General features: G+C 32.5%; 1 protein-coding gene across 1 annotated transcript in view; it reads right to left on the bottom strand.

Annotated features, from left to right (window-relative positions):
* The window catches only part of LOC131845727 (uncharacterized), a 57,706-nt gene extending 45,508 nt beyond the window's left edge, over positions 1-12,198 (bottom strand). Inside the window, exon 1 of the mRNA XM_059194820.1 lies at positions 12,014-12,198. The gene's annotated coding sequence lies outside the window, so the exon portion shown is untranslated. The remainder of the gene's footprint in view (positions 1-12,013) is intronic.
* Positions 12,199-19,772: the final 7,574 nt, after the last annotated feature.

Genomic DNA, 19,772 nt, shown 5'->3' with positions numbered 1-19,772 from the left:
TACAACTTATATTGTGCATTAAAGAATAAAAAAAAACTATTTACGCAGCGCCATCTAGTCCCAAGCTACGCAGATCTTATGTTATGGGTACTAGAAAACTAATATAAATACATATATTTACTATTATAAATATATATAAAATATACATAGAAAACAACCAGTGCGTTACAAACAATTATACAAATGGCTTTACCATGCGAGGAATCGAACCCGCGACCATCGGATTACAGCGGTGTGCTAAAGCTAGACCATCGTGGCCGTCATAGATCTTAATAATATTATAAACGTGAAAGTTTGTGAGTATGGATGTTAGTTACTATTTCACGCAAAAACTACTGAACGGATTTTGGTGAAACTTTACAGTAATATAGCTTATACATCAGAAAGACACTTAAGCTATATTTTTTATTGAAATTTAATGCAAGTGACACCGCGGACACAGCTAGATATGTACATATATGTCGCCACGATTGTAGTAGGATCTAGGCACATTCTCACGGATACCTGCACATTGTTCACTTTGTTTCTAAATGATTACTCAATAGTAATTTATGTGACGTCGGTACTACTGCGAGTTTTTATTTACACGCTTCGATAGTTTACTAATCATCTTTATCTTTATATTTATATATATATTTATGTATGTATATTTTTTTTACATTTCTCATTTATATTAGTGCACCGCCAATAGAGATGGGATTTTGCCCGGAAAACCCCCAATATGGGGAAAAATAGGGAAAATTCCCGAATGGGAAAATATTCGGGTTTTTTTCATATTTAGCATATGTAACACCTAGGTAAATGTGTAGAATTGTAGATACATGTATATACATGTCTATCGGCGCTACCGTGGCAGATTGCCGTCGTCAGTGCCGTGACCATAGAGACAATTTTATTTTTCATATTTTATTATTATTTCTTATGTATGTTAGTCTATAAGGTATTTATGATATGGGCCATGTAGCCTGAATTAAATAAATAAATAAATAAAAAAATATATCAAATAGTACGTACTATTTAAGTACTATTACTACTAGTTAGAGCTAATCTAACGTTCTTATTGTCATAATTCAATACATACGTTATATTATATTATATATACTACTCCATGCTGTAACGTTTCCCCCCTTCCCCAAAGTATTCTTTCGAATATTTAAAAATATCTCTATAAATGATAGAATAATAGAAAAACACTTTTGTAACTTTTGTAATAAATAATTGTTAGTATCTCTCGTTTTTTTTTTGTCAAAGATATTTAAAAGTTTCAATATAAGTTCTTTCTGTAATTAAGTAACATTCCATCATAATGCGCAGAAAAAATCTTATGATAAAACAAGAACTGCTGGTTTTTTTTTAGTTCCTTAATCAGGCTACACAATACATTTTAATATAACAACAGGCAACAATAGTATCTAAGTACCTAACTATTTTTCGTTGCATTTGTTTTAATAATTTAAAAAAAATGTATTTTTTTTAAGATCGTGATAATTTTAAATAATAAAAATACCCGTCTATTGGGTTTTTTCCCAAATGGGAAATAACCTGGGTATATTCCCGTTGGGTTTTTTCCCACTGCCCATCTCTAACCGCCAACAATCGGGGGGAAGGGATTATTGGTAATGGTAACAGTAGCCCTAATGCTAATAATTTATCACGTTAGATCGACCTCCACGCGGTCCTCCCCGGAAACCATCGTAGTTAATTCCTAGTGAATTCGTCACGATGGGCTAACTGACCTGACCTCATGCTCATCTTATCATCCTCCACTGGTGCCCCGCCAGCGTAAACCGTTAACGCAGGCGGGTGCATTATATCATTAACATCTATAAAAAAAAACCGCCAACAATCTCTACACCACTCATGGTTGCCTGGTAGATAACGCCGCAAGATGTTAACTCCGCTATATGTACACATTATTTCTGTGCATTTAAGTTAAATCCATAATCCTTACTAATATCACAGATAATATAATATTATGTTATCTGTGATATAATATTACATACTAATATTAAAAATGTGAAAGTCTGAGCTATTGGTATACGCTGGCGGGGCACCAGTGGAGGATAAGATCAGGTCAGGTCAGTTAGTCCATCGTGACAATTCACCAGGAATTTATCATGATGGTTTTAAAGGGAAATCGCGTGGAGGTCAACCTGTCATGCGTCATCAGTACACATTACTAACAATCCCCTAAACTAGATGTACAGTAGATGTCATAAATGTTAAGAAATTTATTTGTAATAATAATATAAGCAAATTATATAAAGTCAGACTAAGAATATCTCATAAAAAATTAAATATACGTCAATAATAAAATTAAAAAGAAGTTTAATAAAAAGTTTATACTAGCTTTTATTATTTTATATTTGTTTTTTTTTAAATAAAAAGTATCCTATATTCATTCTAATACATCCAAGAACATGTGTACAAAATTTCATGACGATCGGTTCAGTAGTTTTGGCGTGAAAGCGAGAGAGACAAACAGATAGAGTAACTTTCGCATTTATAATATTAGTAAAGGTATAGAGAAGAAATAGGTAAATCTAAGGGCAGCTAAGGGACACGGGCAATTCAAACTTAATGTTACTATAGTAACAATTTCGTAAGCGTTTCGCTATTGGACGTAGTTACGTAGGCAAATCGATAGGTGGCCTCGGTCCCCGCACAGATTTGTATTATTATTCCCGCAGTAATTGAAGGACATACACACACACAAGGCCGCAAAGGGGTTGTAAGTGTATACCACTAACACACAACTTGTTTATTTGAATACTTTACATACATACGACTCTCGTTGCCTATACTATATATATGTATAAGTATTTTAAAAAATATTTATACGAGTATACTAGCTGACTCGCATAACTTTGTCTGCGTCATGCGATATAAATTTTGTATCTATCGATAATAAATATAAATAAAATTGGAGTGTCTGTTTGTAATATTGAAATAACCGTTTTTTACTACATGCATATGAATATAAATACGATATATACACCAAAAAAAATTTTTTACAATTTTTGGCTATCTGTCTGTCTGTATATTTGTTCCGGCTAATCTCTGAAATGGCTGGACCGATTTTGACGGGACTTTTATTGGCAGGTAGCTGATGTAATAAGGAGTAGCTTAGGCTATTTTTATTTTAGAAAAATAAAGTTAAATTCCACGCGGATGAAGTCGTGAATACAGCGAGTTTATTATAGAACTTATTTATATACTAGCTGACTCGCGCAACTTTGTCTGCATCCTGCGACTTAGATATTGTATCTATATACAAAATAATCATAAATAAGACGATAATGGCTGTTGCGTTTACGACATTATTTATTGCAGATCTTCAATAGATGTAAGAAGTTTTAAATTTCTCACATCTAATGTAAGTGGGAGCAACACAAACATTATTTTTTGATAGAGCTCTATGTTTAATATTTAAGTAATTTTTTTTTTAGTAATAAGTTTAGTATAAGATGTAATATTATATTATCTGTGGTATAAGTAAGGAGCCAACAGAATATCAGCGCTGCAGAGTTATCTGTAGCATTATACTGAGTTGGCTGCCTTTTCACTTTCGCGGCACATAAAGTCACCTACATTTCTTTTATTAATTCGTGTTGTTTCTGTATCTCATGTATGTTATGTGTCTGTAATTGTGAATAAAGAATTTATCTATCTATCTATCTATTGCAAGACTTTGAAACTCTACCAAAGTATATATATAGATAACGTAATCGTAATTGTGAAGGCGATCAGGGACAAATTCACGGAAACTGGAAAATAATTGATCGTAATTATCGCAGCTTCAGTAGGTTCAGTAGTTAACCACCTTCCAATTATTGTGGATTCGATTCTCGAGAGATACATACATTTGTATTTTTGAGTATAATTGTTTGTTATTAGTCCTTATATTTTCATTTATGATTAAAAGTCTTACTATATAATACTAACTGTGCCTACGGTTTCACGCGCGTAAAATTTTAATAAAAATATAGTCTATGTGTTATTCTGATGCATAAGCTACATTAATGTAAAGTTTCATCGAAATACGTTCAGTAGTTTTTGCGTGAAAGAATAACAAACTTACTTAGAAACTTTCGTGGTTACAATATTAAGATTAAGATTATAAACTTGAAAGTTTGTGAGTATGGATCGAAGTTTGTTACTCTGTCACGTAAATACTACTGAACTGATTTTGATGAAATGGTAATATAGCTCATACCTCAGAATAACACTTAGGCCATACATTTCATACGAGTAAAACAGCGAGCACAACTATAGTAATTATATTGTGTACATTGTCTTGTAACGAGTTGTTTTATAAATAGAAATACTTTCATGGTTATTTGTACAGTAATGCAATGAGTGACCAAGTCACGGAAACTTGAAAAACTAATTTGTTACAATTACTACCGTTTCTGTGCGCAATGATGCAGATTACTTGATAATGCTGTGGAAATAAATTTCACAATACTAGGCAGTTATAAATTTCTTTACGAGGCACGAAGATGTAATAAAATACACAGTTATATATAATAACTTCCACAATACTTAACTAGTTTTCCTTCTGCATTTTTGTAATATTTATTAAGGTAAATAAAATATCATATCTCATATAGGTGCATAATAATAATCTCAGGACAATTCACACAGCGCCATCTAGACCCAAGTTAAGCTAGTTAAAGCTTGTGTTATGGGTATTAGATAACTGATACATATACATAGATATTATTTTGTAAATATATACATATTATACATAGAAAATACCCAGACCGATACAAACAATCATAGACATTAATACAAATGTTTGTGCCGTGCGAGGATACGAACCCGCGACCATGGGTTGTAAAGCGGTGTGCTAGACCGCTAGACCACCGAGGTCGTCAAAATAATAAGTGCATAAATAATAAAGTTAGTCTTGGCCGAAATTGTTGTTTTTTATAACAAACGAGCTTGCGGCTCACCTGATGATAAGTGATTACTTTCGTCTCTGTCTATCACATCTATCCATAAATCTAATACTTTATTGTTAACAGCAGACAATTTTTCATATTTGACGGTAAGATTAGCGAAATAGATTTCGCAGGCATCTTTATCTTTTAGCTAAAGATTCTTCTACTTTACTTACTGCGCTACTAAACAATCCTTTTAATAATTTTCTTTCCTCTATAGCTCTTTACATATTGTCCTATACTGCAAGATCGCCTGTATGCATCTAGTGTTATGACTTCCTGTTTATCGAAAGTAGTGGGGGACAAGATGGCGGCCTATGAACTCAGCCAAAAAGGGCATTTTACAAGCAGCCCGCGAACGGAACGGACGTGTTGTGAAGGTTTCTAATACCAGTTGATGTATATATTATTCTGCGTTTATATGTCAGTCAATTGTGATCGGTTATAGTAGAAGTGAGTCATTTATAAACCGGCCCGTCCCGCTATAATTTCAATTCATATCAACACTCATTAAACGCATCCATATGTGTAGTAGTTGACGCAATCACGGTGAATCGCGTCTCCGCATAAACTATGAATGAATCTCACTAGACTAGACTAGATTACAAACTAGCTATGCCCGCGACTTCGTACGCGTGGAATTGTGACCTTGAGCAAATAAAAAAAAATCAATAATGTAACCCGAAAACGCCAAAGAAACAAGTTTAGAACGACGAAACAAGTTTCTTTGTAATTTAAAAAATGACGAATTTATATACACATACAATTTCATCCCTATTTTATTTTACCCTCTTTTTGTATTTAATCATCAGCATAAAAAATAAGTTACAAGCTTCTAGCTTTATTAGACTTATCAATTACTAACTACTGGCCCCGGCTTCGCATTTGTGTACATGTATTATACATATAAACCTTCCTCTTGAATCACTCTATCTATTTAAAAAAAACTGCTTCAAAATCCGTTGCGTAGTATTAAATATTTAAGCATACATAGGCACGGACAGACAGCGACAGCGACTTTGTTTTATGCTATGTAATAATGAAGAAATATAATTTTTAAGAAAAAATATTTTCTAAAAAATGATGTTACTTCCATACCATCTTACATCTCCCCTCTCAAGCTCTTACAACCCTTTTTCGCATTTAAAAGTAGCCTATGTCCTTTGTCAGGGTCTAGACTATCTGCGTACCAAAAATCATTTAAATCGATTCAGTAGTTTTGGCGTGAAAGCGTGGCAGACAGAGATATTCTGCTCAATTTTAGTTCTATGACTGGAGTTCGATATCTAGCTAGATATGTAGGTACTTATTATTGACTGAGCACCTGACTATACAAAATACATACCACTTGTTTATATAAGCGCCTGTAAACGTAATAGATATTGCAACAATGTTAGAAAAAACATCTTTTGTAAACAGATTATTATCAAGCAATAATGTCATCTTTGGTTTGCACAGCATTCAGAGAGATTGAAGCGTGACTATACAATTTGAGGTTCTTGTAGTAAATCCATTTAGATTTACTTAGATATATATATTTATACATATATTTAGGAATCTAAAACTCAGATATTACATTTTCAGTTGCTAGTTTATGTACACGGGTTTCAAATTAAAAATTTAAAGTTAGAACAATTATTTATAAGAGCAACGCGCAAATTTATTACTCGTTCATATTGAGATAAGACAACTTTCCGAAGGAGCGGTAGATTAAGATAAAATAACTGACTATTCAAAAGTGCTTAAATTAAATTCTAACAATGTTATAATGAGCTTGTTTATACATAGTAAACTACCTACTCGCCCCGGCTTCGCGCGGGTGTACATGTATTATATTATACATATAAATCTACCTCTTGAATCACTGTATCTATAAAAAAAAAACCGCTTCAAAATCCGTTGCGTAGTTTTAAAGATTTAAGCATACATAGGGACGGACAGACAGCGACAGAGTCTTTGTTTTATACTATGTAATGATGAACTGTTACAAATCCATAGACAGTGTTATATTACTAGACAACTGATAGAAATATATTTATTATAGATTTTTTAATACATGATTCAGACTATCATACTCATGAATAGAAATGTTTGTACCGTGGGAGAAATCGAACCCGTGACCCTCAGAAGTAAGGCGGTGTGCTAAACCGCTGAACTACCGAGGTCGTCACAATAAGAGCCGGTAATGAGCTATGACTGGGAGAAGGGTATTGTTAGTAATGTGGTCTAAGATTCCATCGCTAGCAACTTCCTATACCACACGGGTCTCCAAGGAAACCATCGTGATAAATTTCTAATGAATTTGCAATGGGCTAACCTGACCTCATGATCGTCCTTTCATTCTCCACTGGTATCCCGCCAGCATAAATCGTTAGGACAAGTGTACCATTCCATTATCATCCCCCGATCCCTCGATCCCCCGTCCAATTCAAACGGGGACAGAAATTGCCATCTACCTAACCTTGCGGTGCCCTCAGACTAAAGTCGTATCCGTCAGGCGGGAGTTGGCCTTCAGCCGCTCCATAAGTCCTTCCATTGGTTTAGAGTGCCATCTGCACTCGCCATTATCGTCCGGTGAAGCTGTAAAGGCCAGCTGCGGTTAACAGCATTAGAGTAGTCCGAAAGAAATTAAATAAAAATGTGCTATGACTATAAGTAGGTACTAACTGTTGGTGTTAACGCATGATCATGCTCGAGCAGGCACAGAGGACGCTGCCAGTGATTGTTGAACGAGAAAAGTATTGTATTACCTGGCTCGTTACCATTTGTAACTAGTTCACGGTTATGGGTAAACTAAACGGTTTATATAACGTGTCAATTTGTAATACTCACAAATTAATCACCCGTTATCTATACATATAAATAAAATTGGAGTGTCTGTTTGTAATATTGAAATAATCGTTTTTTACTACACGCATATGAATATAAATACGGTATATATACCAAAATTACATTTTTTACAATTTTTGTCTGTTTTGTCTGTTTGTTCAGGCTAATCTCTCAAATGGCTAGACCGATTTTGACGGGACTTTTATTGGCAGGTAGATGATGTAATATGGAGCAACTTAGGCTACGTTAATAAGAGTCTGTAACTTACATGAATAAAGATATTTTGAATATGACGGACAAGGTTTTTACCCATAAGTAAGACGATAGGAAAAAATACAAATACAAAAAAAAATAGCTAAAATATCCTATGAATATGAATAAACAAATAAATGAATATGACCGAAATGAATAAATAATATGAACTATGAATAAATGATTATTTATTTGATTTGGGGGCCATACAAAGAAATTATTGAACTAAAAATATTATAAATGTATTATGGAATAATAAAGCTATAATAATAATGAAAACGAATCCGTTAAATGTTTTACCCAAACCTTATCTTTTACATAGTATAAAATAAAATCTCTACGGCTGTCTCTTCGCTTAGATATTTTAAACTACGCAACGGATTTTTAGCAATAGATAGAGTTTTTTAAGAGGAAGTTTATATGTATATTACATGTTCAAATGCGACGGGGCGTCGGGGCGCATAACTAGTTGTCTTATATATATATAAAATTCTCGTGTCACAGTTGTCGTTCCCATACTCCTCCGAAACGGCTTGACCGATTCTCATGAAATTTTGTGAGCGTATTGAGTAGGTCTGAGAATCGGCCAACGTCTATTTTTCATCCCCCTAAATGTTAGGGGTAGTCCACCCCTAAATTTTTATTTTTAATTTTAAGGCAAAACAACGTTTGCCGGGACAGCTAGTTATATATAAATAGAATAATGAACCCTTAATAAAGTAATAATTTGAGAAACAACTTTACTGATAACATTTAACTTTTATATTTATTGTTTTCTAATGCTTTGTAGAAGGTTCTTACAAAACTAAATATTATGAAAATTACGCAATAAAAATTGGAAAATTTCAATGTGTAATCATTTATTGCTTTAAGTGGGGATAGGTTATTGAACTATTCCAGAAAAATCTCGGTGACTGCATCATTATTTGATTATATTAGTATACTATAGGGAAAGAAATTATTTGTGGTAAGTTCGTGATTAATACAATTTACGTGTAATTCTGGATTAGTCAGTCGAGTGAGAGCTTCGTTGCCTTTGGTTTACAATAGCGACATAGACATTTGGGTCTATATCGCGATTGTAAACCAAAGACAACGACTGGATTGACTGGAATCGTTTGACTGTATCACCTAAGTATGCCAGAAATATATACGGAAACAATTTATTCCAGAATCGGCTGGGTTGTCCATATTTGTTAAAATATTGTCTATTTATTTATTTATTTAAAACGTTATTGACCAATAAATTATGGTACAAAAGGTGGACTTAATGCTATGGGCATTCTCTACCAGTCAACCTTCAGGAAGTGCAGAAATACTTGATGTTGGCTTAACATTAATTATATAAATAACATATATACACAACATACAATACATAATATATATATATACATTTAATATGATGAATGCATTACTTGTTCTGTGACAATAAACTTAAAAGATGATTATGAACATTTTTTTTAAAGTATACTTTTTGGAGATAGTTTGAATGCGTTCAGGGAATGAGTTCCAGATATAGAATAGAATAGAATAGAAAATCAATTACTCAAATAAACTTACATTGAAGCACTTTTGAATAGTCATCGCATTTTTTTTAATCTACCACTCATTCGGAAAGCTGTCTCATCACAAGAAGAACGAGCAAGAAACTTGTGCGTTGCTCTCTTCTCATATAACATGTTATAATATAACGTATTTTATTATATAACTACTATATACTATACTTCTACATAGAAGTATAGTACATAGTAGTTATATAGTAATAGTATAATGTATATATAACAGTGTACACACACGTGTGTCGAATTCACTACCGTGTGTGTAGTTTTTTTATTATTGATTTAATGTATATATGAGGAATTTATCAGGGATGTTATGGATACGAAATATCGGATACGGATAGGTTTCGGATATAGGAATGATTATTATATGGCCGGATGCGGATGTGAAATTATTTCGGATATTTCGGATATTTTCGGTTATGGATGTAAGTAAAATACAAATAGCTAATAAAATATTTACATAACGTGTGTCAACTAGGCTCCGCCCCTATCCGATATTATCCGAAACTTTTGTTTCGGATTCGCTTACGGTTACGAATATATTTTTTATAACGGATATCCGATAACCGTAATCGAAACTGGTTACGGTTATGGAGCTCCCTAACATCCCTGGTATTTACTGTGCATAGTTTTAAAAAATATTAATATTCAAAAAAGAAGCTATAAGTGTGCAAAATTTCATACTACTCCGTCCGCGCGATTTTCGTAAAAGTTGAAAGTTTTTGTTTAACGTCTTAATAATTATATTGATTATGTATGATGTTATTGTTTATTAAATATTACGTATTTAATTGAATTCATAATTTATTTCAAATTGTTGTTTTATTTTATTTTTAAATTAAATGCACTGCCCACTTATGTTTGCCCTAAGGTTGACAAAATGTCACAAGGTGTCAATGTCCCTAAATTAAAAAAAAAATTGACTTAAATGAGAATATAAAAATATAACAAGATAAAAGACCGAAGGGCTGGCAGCTACCTTGGACAAAGAATTAGTCTAGCTATTCAAAGAGGGAACGCTGCCAGTATCTTCGGAACGTTGCCTAAAGGGAACCCTTTTAAATTAAAAAGCTTAAAAATTTTTTTTTTTTTAAGCTTTTTAAAATTAGGTTCTTAGTTGTACAATTAGGTTATGTAAATACTAGTTATATAATAATATTAAAAATAATTTCATAATATAAGTTTCTTTATTGTTATTACAAGATAAAATAACATGTTGAATATTTTTGTATTGTGTGACAATATTTGGAAGGATAACATATTGTTGAACATGGCGTGGATTTGAATGTAACGCATCCGTGCGAAGGACGTGTCGCTAGCAATAATTAAAAATATATCTTCAGGCCTATAATATTAAATGGGGTAGTCAAAGAGAATGCAACTTTAAAACATTTAGCTAAATATGTACATATAGATTGAACGTGGCAGAAAAATTAACTATCGTCACTAAGTTATCGGTTTTTCTATTACCGGAGTGTTTTTTAAGAATCATGATAACGGAATACCTTTAATCCCTCGTTAGCGGAGTACCAGTGAGGGATTAAAGAGGATGAAGTCAAATATCAAAAGCCAATAAATAAAACATACATTTATTTGAAAAGAATACGAATTGAGTTTCTTGTCAGTTTTTCTCATCTCGAAATCATTCATGGCATGAAATTAATTTAAAATTCTACGTTTTTTCGAATTTTCTTTACCATCAACTGGAAGCTAACTTGCCCTCATATAATTAGTCACAAAAAATAAATTTGGGATTATAATATAACACTATAGAAAGTTAGAGATAAATGATAGATATACAAAAGGCTTGGTGTAAATTAGTCACTGATTCGCTCAAAAATCTCAATGTGTTAATTCGTCCCATATACACCTCTTTACTAATAATTACTGATATTTTTCACACCAATAAAATATATTATTACTATTTATTACTAACTAGCTGTGCTAATGGTTTCACTCACGTTAAATTTCTATAAAAAATATAGCCTAAATGTTATTCTGATGGATAAACTATATTACTGTAAAGTTTCATCAAAATCCGTTCAATAGTTTTTGCCTGAAAGAGTAATAAACATACATAAAAACTTTCGCGTTTATAATAATATATAATAAACTCAGAACAATTTACACGGCGCCAACTAGACCCAAGTTAATCTAGCTTAAGTTTGTGTTATGGGTACTAGATAACTGATACAAATACATAGATATTTTTTTTCGTAAATACATACATATAGAAAATACCCAGACCGATACAAACAATTATATTTAAGAGTACGAATGTTTGTGCCGTGCGAGGAATCGAATCCTCGACCATCGGAAATAAGGCGGTGTGCTAAACCACTAGATCACCGAGGTCGTCAAATCGATAATATTATTAAGATTAAGATATAATTTAGATTAGTTATAAATAAAACTATTACTTACATTACGTGATCGACCGGCACGAAATGCGGACAAAATCCGCTGTCACAGAATCCAAAAACTTTATTATTCTATTATAGAAGGCACATATAATAATATTTATGGTTTTTTTATATATAATAGACAAGTGTTTCACTCGGAGCCGCGTGTAGTTATGATGGTAAACAAATACGTGAATGAGTGCGCGCAATACGCATGCGTCAGTACGAGCGGTGGCCTGTCGCCGACTGATGACTGACGGAGTGGCGGTTTTGTTGTATTGTAACAGAGGCTGAATTATGTAACGTTGTTGCGAACAATTGTCGTTTGAAACAGTGGTAGTGATTATGTAATGTGATTATGTATGGACTGTTTAATAATTGTAGATTTAAATCGTGCAATCTACTACTGATATTGCTCTGTGTTTGTGTGCGCTGATAAAAGCAATTTAATAAATATACTCCTTGCAGTTGGTAATTATTTAATTGTTTATTATTTTTAAGAATTTCCGATTAGTTTGTAATAATGGGGTTGACATGTCTGAAAACAAAAACCCCAAATTAAATTTAGATAAAAAAAAAAGATCGTGCAATATAACTTCATGTTTTTTTTGTGTATGATAATGGAATAGTGCACCCGCCTGCGCTAACGGTTTACGCTGGCGGGGCACCAGTGGAGGATGATAAGATGAGCATGAGGTCAGGTTAATTAGTCCATAGTGACAAATTCACCAGGAGTTTATCACGATGGTGTCCAGGGGGGACCGCGTGGAGGTCAACCTGACATGGTATATTACTAGTTTCATTCATCATCATCATCGCAACCCGGAAGACGTCCACTGCTGGACATAGGCCTCCCCCAAAGATCTCCACGTCGATCGGTCCTGCGCTGCTCGCATCCAATGCCTTCCAGCGATCTTGACCAGATCGTCGGTCCACCTTGCTGGAGGCCTTCCCACGCTGCGTCTTCCGCTCCGATTCCCTCTTAGTAATGTTATAAACGTGAAAGTTGGTGAGTATGGATAGATGGATGCATGTCTGCTATTCTTGCTATTTTTGCTATTCACACATCTCGATCTAGTCCTAAGCTGTGAGCTCGTGCTTTTGTGAGTACTAAACAACTTTTATAAATACTTACGATATTTTTTTTTGTTGTAAATACATAGGTACGTAGATTGAATAGAAAAATGTCATTTTTCAAAATTAGAAGCTAGAATTGCCTCCTTTTGTACAAGTTAATTAAATTAACCACGCCGTCTTAATCATTATCTAAATACTTTTAATATGATATACAATACTTCTATGTAAATTTAAAACTTTAAAGGAAAAAATAATATAAATAAATTTAAAAACTAAATGTCTGTCTTGTAAAAAATGTACATTTTTCTATTTAACCAACGATATATACACAGAAAACACTTAGATCGTTCGTAACAACATAATTCATAAACACGAGGAATCGAACCTGCGACAAACAATTATATTCTAGAATACGAGGAATCGAAAGTGCGACTATTGGAAGTAAAGAGTTTAACGTTTAAAGACCATAGACACCGTTTTAGTAAATGCTATGTGGAGAAAATATGTGCCTCAGAAAAGCGTACATTTTAATGTTAAAAATAATATTTTCTAGCAACCAGCGTTACGTAATAAAACAACGGTTTAAAACGCAAAAGGGGATGAATAAAAACACATGTATACAGAATTTAATCTTTAATTAAAAATAAACAGGGATACAAAACATTCATTCAAATTTAAATTCAAAATATCTTTATTGATGTAGGTCTATTACAGACTTATGATATGTCAAGAGTCTGTAATAGACCTACATGAATAAAGATATTTTGAATTTGACTTTAAATTACATTAATGTCTATTAATAAAAGTTGAAAATTGGAAATATTATACAAATTAAAGACATCATATTTATTGGATACATTGAATAATTTGTATGTATACATTATTTAAATTATTAACCGGGTCTTAACACGAATAATTTTATGGCAAATAAAGGTATTTACCTCTCTCGACGTTTCGACTAGGTTGCACTAGCCGTGGTAAACAATCTAGTGACGGTAGATGAAGAAAAAACTGCTGTCACCTATCTACATTGACATCGCTGTTGCTCCAGTCAGCTCGTGACCACGGCTAGTGCAACCTAGTCGAAACGTCGAGAGAGGTAAATACCTTTATTTGCCATAAAATTATTCGTGTCTTAACACGGTTAATAATTTAAATAATGTATATTAAACACGAAAATTAACAATTTGTATGTAACTAATTACATATACATATACACTGCTTCTCTTAAATAAAACATAGCCCATATCTGTCCTTAGATACACTATCTTCACGTCAAATGTACCGGCAAGAACCGTTTAAAAACAGACACCCGTACTATAGCATTTTTAATGATGGATTAGCATATTCGTATGAAACATTAGCTATTTACTGTAAAAAATGCGTAATTATATTGAATTTAAGATTTTTCTGAATAACTATTTTACAAAAAAAAAAATTGGGCGAAGCTCTGTCACCCAGGAAGCGGAACTTAAACGCTATACTGTGAGGTATTTGTTGTGTAACGTTCAATTTAGAAATATTGTATTATATTTATGTATTTAACAAAATGTTTACTTCTTCTTAAAAACTATATATTTTATAACTATACAGTATCTTAACAATTAATATTTGATTATAATTATATATATTCACGGCGTAATAACATTAAGAAATTAATTAAAAACTTATAATTTTGATAACTAACTCTGCGTTGACAGAAACACCGATAAAACAGCATCTGAGAGAATACGGTAGGCTCGTCATTACGCTGTGTATATTTAAAACAAACGAATATGTTTCAGATATTGCCGGCCGGAATAAGAGCTTTTTCCCTCTTAAAAGGCCAGTATCGCACTTGCAATTCCCCTGGTGTTGCGGGTGCTCATAGGCGGCGGTAATCACTTACCATCAGGTGAGCCGCATGCTCGTTTGTCACCAATGCTACAAAAAACATCTTACAAATGTACTCAGCAAAATGTCGGTAAGTCAAGATATACGTTCAATACAACGTTGATAGATTGCAATTGTTTCGACTATATATTTTAATAATTATAGTGTCTTGTGTGTGTCATCTACTTTTTCTGTGTACGTTAGTCCTATTATCAGGTTGTCTGTAAGAAAGTTTTTTTTTTATTGTATTTCTTCTATGTGCACAATAAAGTGTTTATTATTGTTATTTTCCCTTTAGTGAAATCAGCCGTGAAGTTACATTATATTATACTTATTATAAGTTCCCTAACAAACTAACTTACAACTATATCAGTCTGACTTGCTTCATCGAATGGCGAGTTTTATTTTTAATTGCGAACATGAGTGATATTTTCAAAGCTCTCTAGAATCGATTAAAGTATAATAATAATCTTATATTAGAAATACGAAAGTTTTTGAGTATGGATAGATGTTAATTACTCTTTCACGCAAAAACTGCTGAATGTATTTTGACGAAACTTTATAGTAACATAGCTTATACATCAGAATAACACATTAAAAAGATATGTAAATTGGGCGATATATAATGATAAGTGTGTTATAAGGTAGTCCAATAAAATTCACACATTGCAAAGGGGAGTGGGGCTGTTGGTAATGATATCTAGTGGCCCCATTGCTTCTTCACCATTCTTCTCCACTTCTCTTGTAATATGGCTACAATAGCTGCCTTTACACGATCACTCGCAAATTCGTTTTCAGGCGGGAACGACTGTGTATGTAAAGGTATAAAGAGAAAGAGCGCGCTCATAATCACACGTACTTCAGTCGGGCGTTTTTACGCGCTTTTGTATTTAAAAAAAATAATCACTGCAAAGCCCATTATAGATTTGTTGATAATTTATAAATTTCAGAGATAATAAAAACTAAAAAATAACAAAATGAAATTTTAAGTGCACGCTAAAGGATTGCAAAATGGATACAATCAATCAGTCACGATTGGGCACCCGAGTGTGTGTATGTGTGTGTGCTCTTGTATTCATTCTGTGAGTGTGTGTTTATTAGTACTGTGACGCCTGGTGTCTCTCGTTCCTTTATTTGCCGTGATGATTTTCCTTTTCATTCTGTTGTAGCGTTTAGGAAGCGACGGACTATTGTACATGTATCTAATATAACAGCCTTCTATAGTGGAATGTAGATTAGGTTATTTATTATTATTATTATTACAAGCACCCCTACATTTACAGTTAGCGCGAATTTCGAATTAATGCCATACTGTTTGCTATACCTGGTTTTTTGTCTGCTTGTTCGTCTAAAAGTAACGGATATATTACGATACAGATGTATGCACGAGATTTTACGTGTCACAAACCGAACTAGCATCGAAAGTACCACTAATGTCGCGTATTGATAACCCAGTTTGAGTGGCATTATCAATTTTTTACCTACATATAATCTTATATAGCTACCTTATTTAAATAATTCTAACTTGGGGTGTAATTACGTATAGTTGTTACTAACAATATTGATGTGAAAGAAACCTTTCCATTGGTATGCTCTGATCAACATGTTTGATTTATTTTGTGTTCCAGTAATATATATAATATTCAGTCAATCAATTAAATCTAAGATAATTAAAAACCTCATTTTTCTATAAAAAAAAAACTGGCAACCTTTATGCATCAACAGGTTAAAAAAGTTAATATATATATATATATAATATATAATATAATATAATATAATAATATAATATAATATAATATAATATAATATAATATAATATAATATAATATAATATAATATAATATAATATAATATAATATAATATAATATAATTCCATTTATTCAAATCTACATATTAGCAATTATGAATAACTTAGCTTGGATCTCGAACTCTTAAATCACAAACCCATCAGTATTAGCCTGTTTTTTTTTTTATTATTTTAAATACAACTTTCCACAGATATATTCGTCCGTGCCTTTTTTTAATTTACTTTAACATTATTATATTTCTTTAATTTCCACTTTTGTACAACTCCAGCCGAGATGTTACAATTTGCCTAACAGTGGCACCGAGGCAGATCTTATCCGTCTGGCCCAGAACCACCGCTGGCCGGCCGGGTGAGTTGACAACATGCAGTGTCACCTATCTTTATTAGGAGCCAGTTTTAGCCTGTATTAACCTGTTATAATTAGGAATTGTTAGTAACAGTACTACATAATTAAACTCCTGGATTATCTTAAAACATCTTTACATACCCCGCTATTGTTAATGTATCAATCCGTTAATATTACGCCTTCGGTGCGAGAGGTCTCTTAAATTCTAAGGGTTATATATAGTAAAACCTATTATGACCTTAATTAAATCCTACAACCCTAATATATTTCTAATGACTATTATAATGATGGCCATAAAGACTTCAGTTGACCTATTGCATTATGCTTCAAATCAAATGAAATAAAAAATCATTTATTCCTGTAGGACATTTTAGTCCATTATGAACGTGAAGTTTTTTGTATTAATATTTTTTCGCTACCGTCCAGTTCAATATACAGATTCAATTAAGAACTTGTCTTTTTTTTTCTTATAATCACTATCTATATACCTATTTTCTCTTATTAATTGTTTAACCAGTTGTTGTGTATTGAATGTTTTTTTCTATTTTATTATTTCATTGAATTAGTGCTAATCAGTAGTTTGTATTCACACACTTAAACTTAAATTGTAAGTAAGAATAAATTATTTAAAAGAGCAACACACAAGTTTCTTGCTTGTTCTTCTTATGATGAGACAGCATACCGAATGAGCGGTAGATTAAAAAAAAAATGTTATGACTATTCAAAAGTGCTTCAATGTAAGTTTATTTGAATAAATGATTTTCTATTCTTACTGACATAACAAAATTTACTGTTTACGTTACTCATGTTTTAGATCTTGTATGTTATCCTATACAAATTATATTGTTTTCGATGAATAAATAAATAAAAATCAAATTATCAGTAATCTTAGGAATGCCCGCGCCAGCTGTATTATTTCAAATATTTCGATCTTATTTCGTTTTAAATAAGGACTAAATTGGTTAAAAGGAAGTCACGTTTTTGCGGGCACAGATCTGTGACATGACGGTAATACGATATAAGAGTGCAGAGTGCAGGGGTGCACAGATCTGTGTCAAAACGTTCAAAGAGTTAATGTAAAGTGACGTTGTGTAGTGGATGGTGTGTGGTTAACAAAAAAAAAATCAGTTGAGTTTGTCTGAACTGGCAGGTAGGGAAAAATTATTAATAAAAATAATTAGTTACATAAATAATAATCTATACATATAAATAAAATTGGAGTGTCTGTTTGTAATATTAAACTAACCATTCTTTACTACATGCATATAAATATAAATATGAGGTGCATGTACACCAAAATAACATTTTTTACAATTTCGTCTGTCTGTTTGTTCCGACTAATCTCTGAAATGGCTGGATCGATTTTGACGGGACGTTTTATGGTAGGTAGCTGATGTAATAAGGAGTAACTTAGGCTACTATTATTTTAGAAAAAATATTTTATTTTGGAAAAATAAAGTTAAGTTCCACGCGGTCGTAATCGCGGGAACAACTAGTTAGTTATAAAAATATTATTACAAAGTTCGTCTGGAAGAAATTGCGTTGTGATGAGACCGCCATTTCTATCAGTTTATGTAATCCTATCATTTAAATTATTTTCTGTGTTTGGTGCAATAAAGAGTATAAATAAATAAATAATTTGACGTTCATAAGCGGCTAAAATGTCCTACATGAATAAATTATTTTTGACTTGAAGTAAGCAGATATTAGGGTAGGTCCACACTAATCTATAATGATACGATAAATTACCCTTGGCCTGGGATTATGTATTGCCTAATTGAATGAAGCTAAGAGTTTCTGAAACTGCCGTGCCTAGAATCGAGTTATGAATGAAGCTATAATTGCGTATAAGTTCAGAATTTAAATTATTAACCGGGTATTTTTTTGGCAAATAAAGGTATTTACTTACCTCTCTCGACGTTTCGACTAGGTTCAGTCCAGTCATAAATAAATTCAAGCAAAGTTCAGTAGCATCAATAGTCAATAAGTGTACGGATACCGTGAGTGCTGTGTGTCGCGAACTTTCGTTAAACAATCTAGTGACGGTAGATGAAGAAAAAACTGCTGTCACCTATCTACATTGGCATCGCTGTTACTCCAGTCAGCTCGTGACCACGGCTAGTGCAACTTAGTCGAAATGTCGAGAGAAGTAAATACCTTTATTTGCCATAAAATTATTCGTGTTAAGACCCGGTTAATAATTTAAATAATGTATATTAAAGACGAAAGTTGAAAATTAACTATAAGTACATAAGCCCTGCACTCGGTTCTCTCTGCTGACACCGTAAACAATTTGTCGTGAAGATAGAATTATAGTTTATAGAGACAGTGTGTCTCAGGGCTACACATGTATCAAGGGATATGAATGACTGAGATGACAAATGTTGTTGTCTCGTTCGCAAGTGCAACCACTGGTTATATATCATGGATATTTAAAAGTTGAAATAGTAACTGAAACGTATAGAAACAGTTATATAACGTAATCAAGTACAATAGTTTAGAAAAAGTTAAGAATTTTCATTTTTATACATGGAATACAACGATATTAATACTGTATTAACTAAATAATAACAAAATAGCAACCTCGCGCCTACGTAACTTATACATAAATTATTTCAGACAGACGATCTGGTCAAGATCGCTGGAAGGCATGCGAGCAGCGCAGGACCGATGTATTA

The sequence above is a fragment of the Achroia grisella genome, unplaced genomic scaffold (genome assembly GCF_030625045.1).
Source record: "Achroia grisella isolate CSIRO2021 unplaced genomic scaffold, CSIRO_AGI_Agris_v1 utg483, whole genome shotgun sequence".
NCBI classification, from domain to species: domain Eukaryota; kingdom Metazoa; phylum Arthropoda; class Insecta; order Lepidoptera; family Pyralidae; genus Achroia; species Achroia grisella.
Note: the sequence above shows the minus strand (reverse complement) of the source record. Positions and strands in the feature narration are given on the sequence as shown.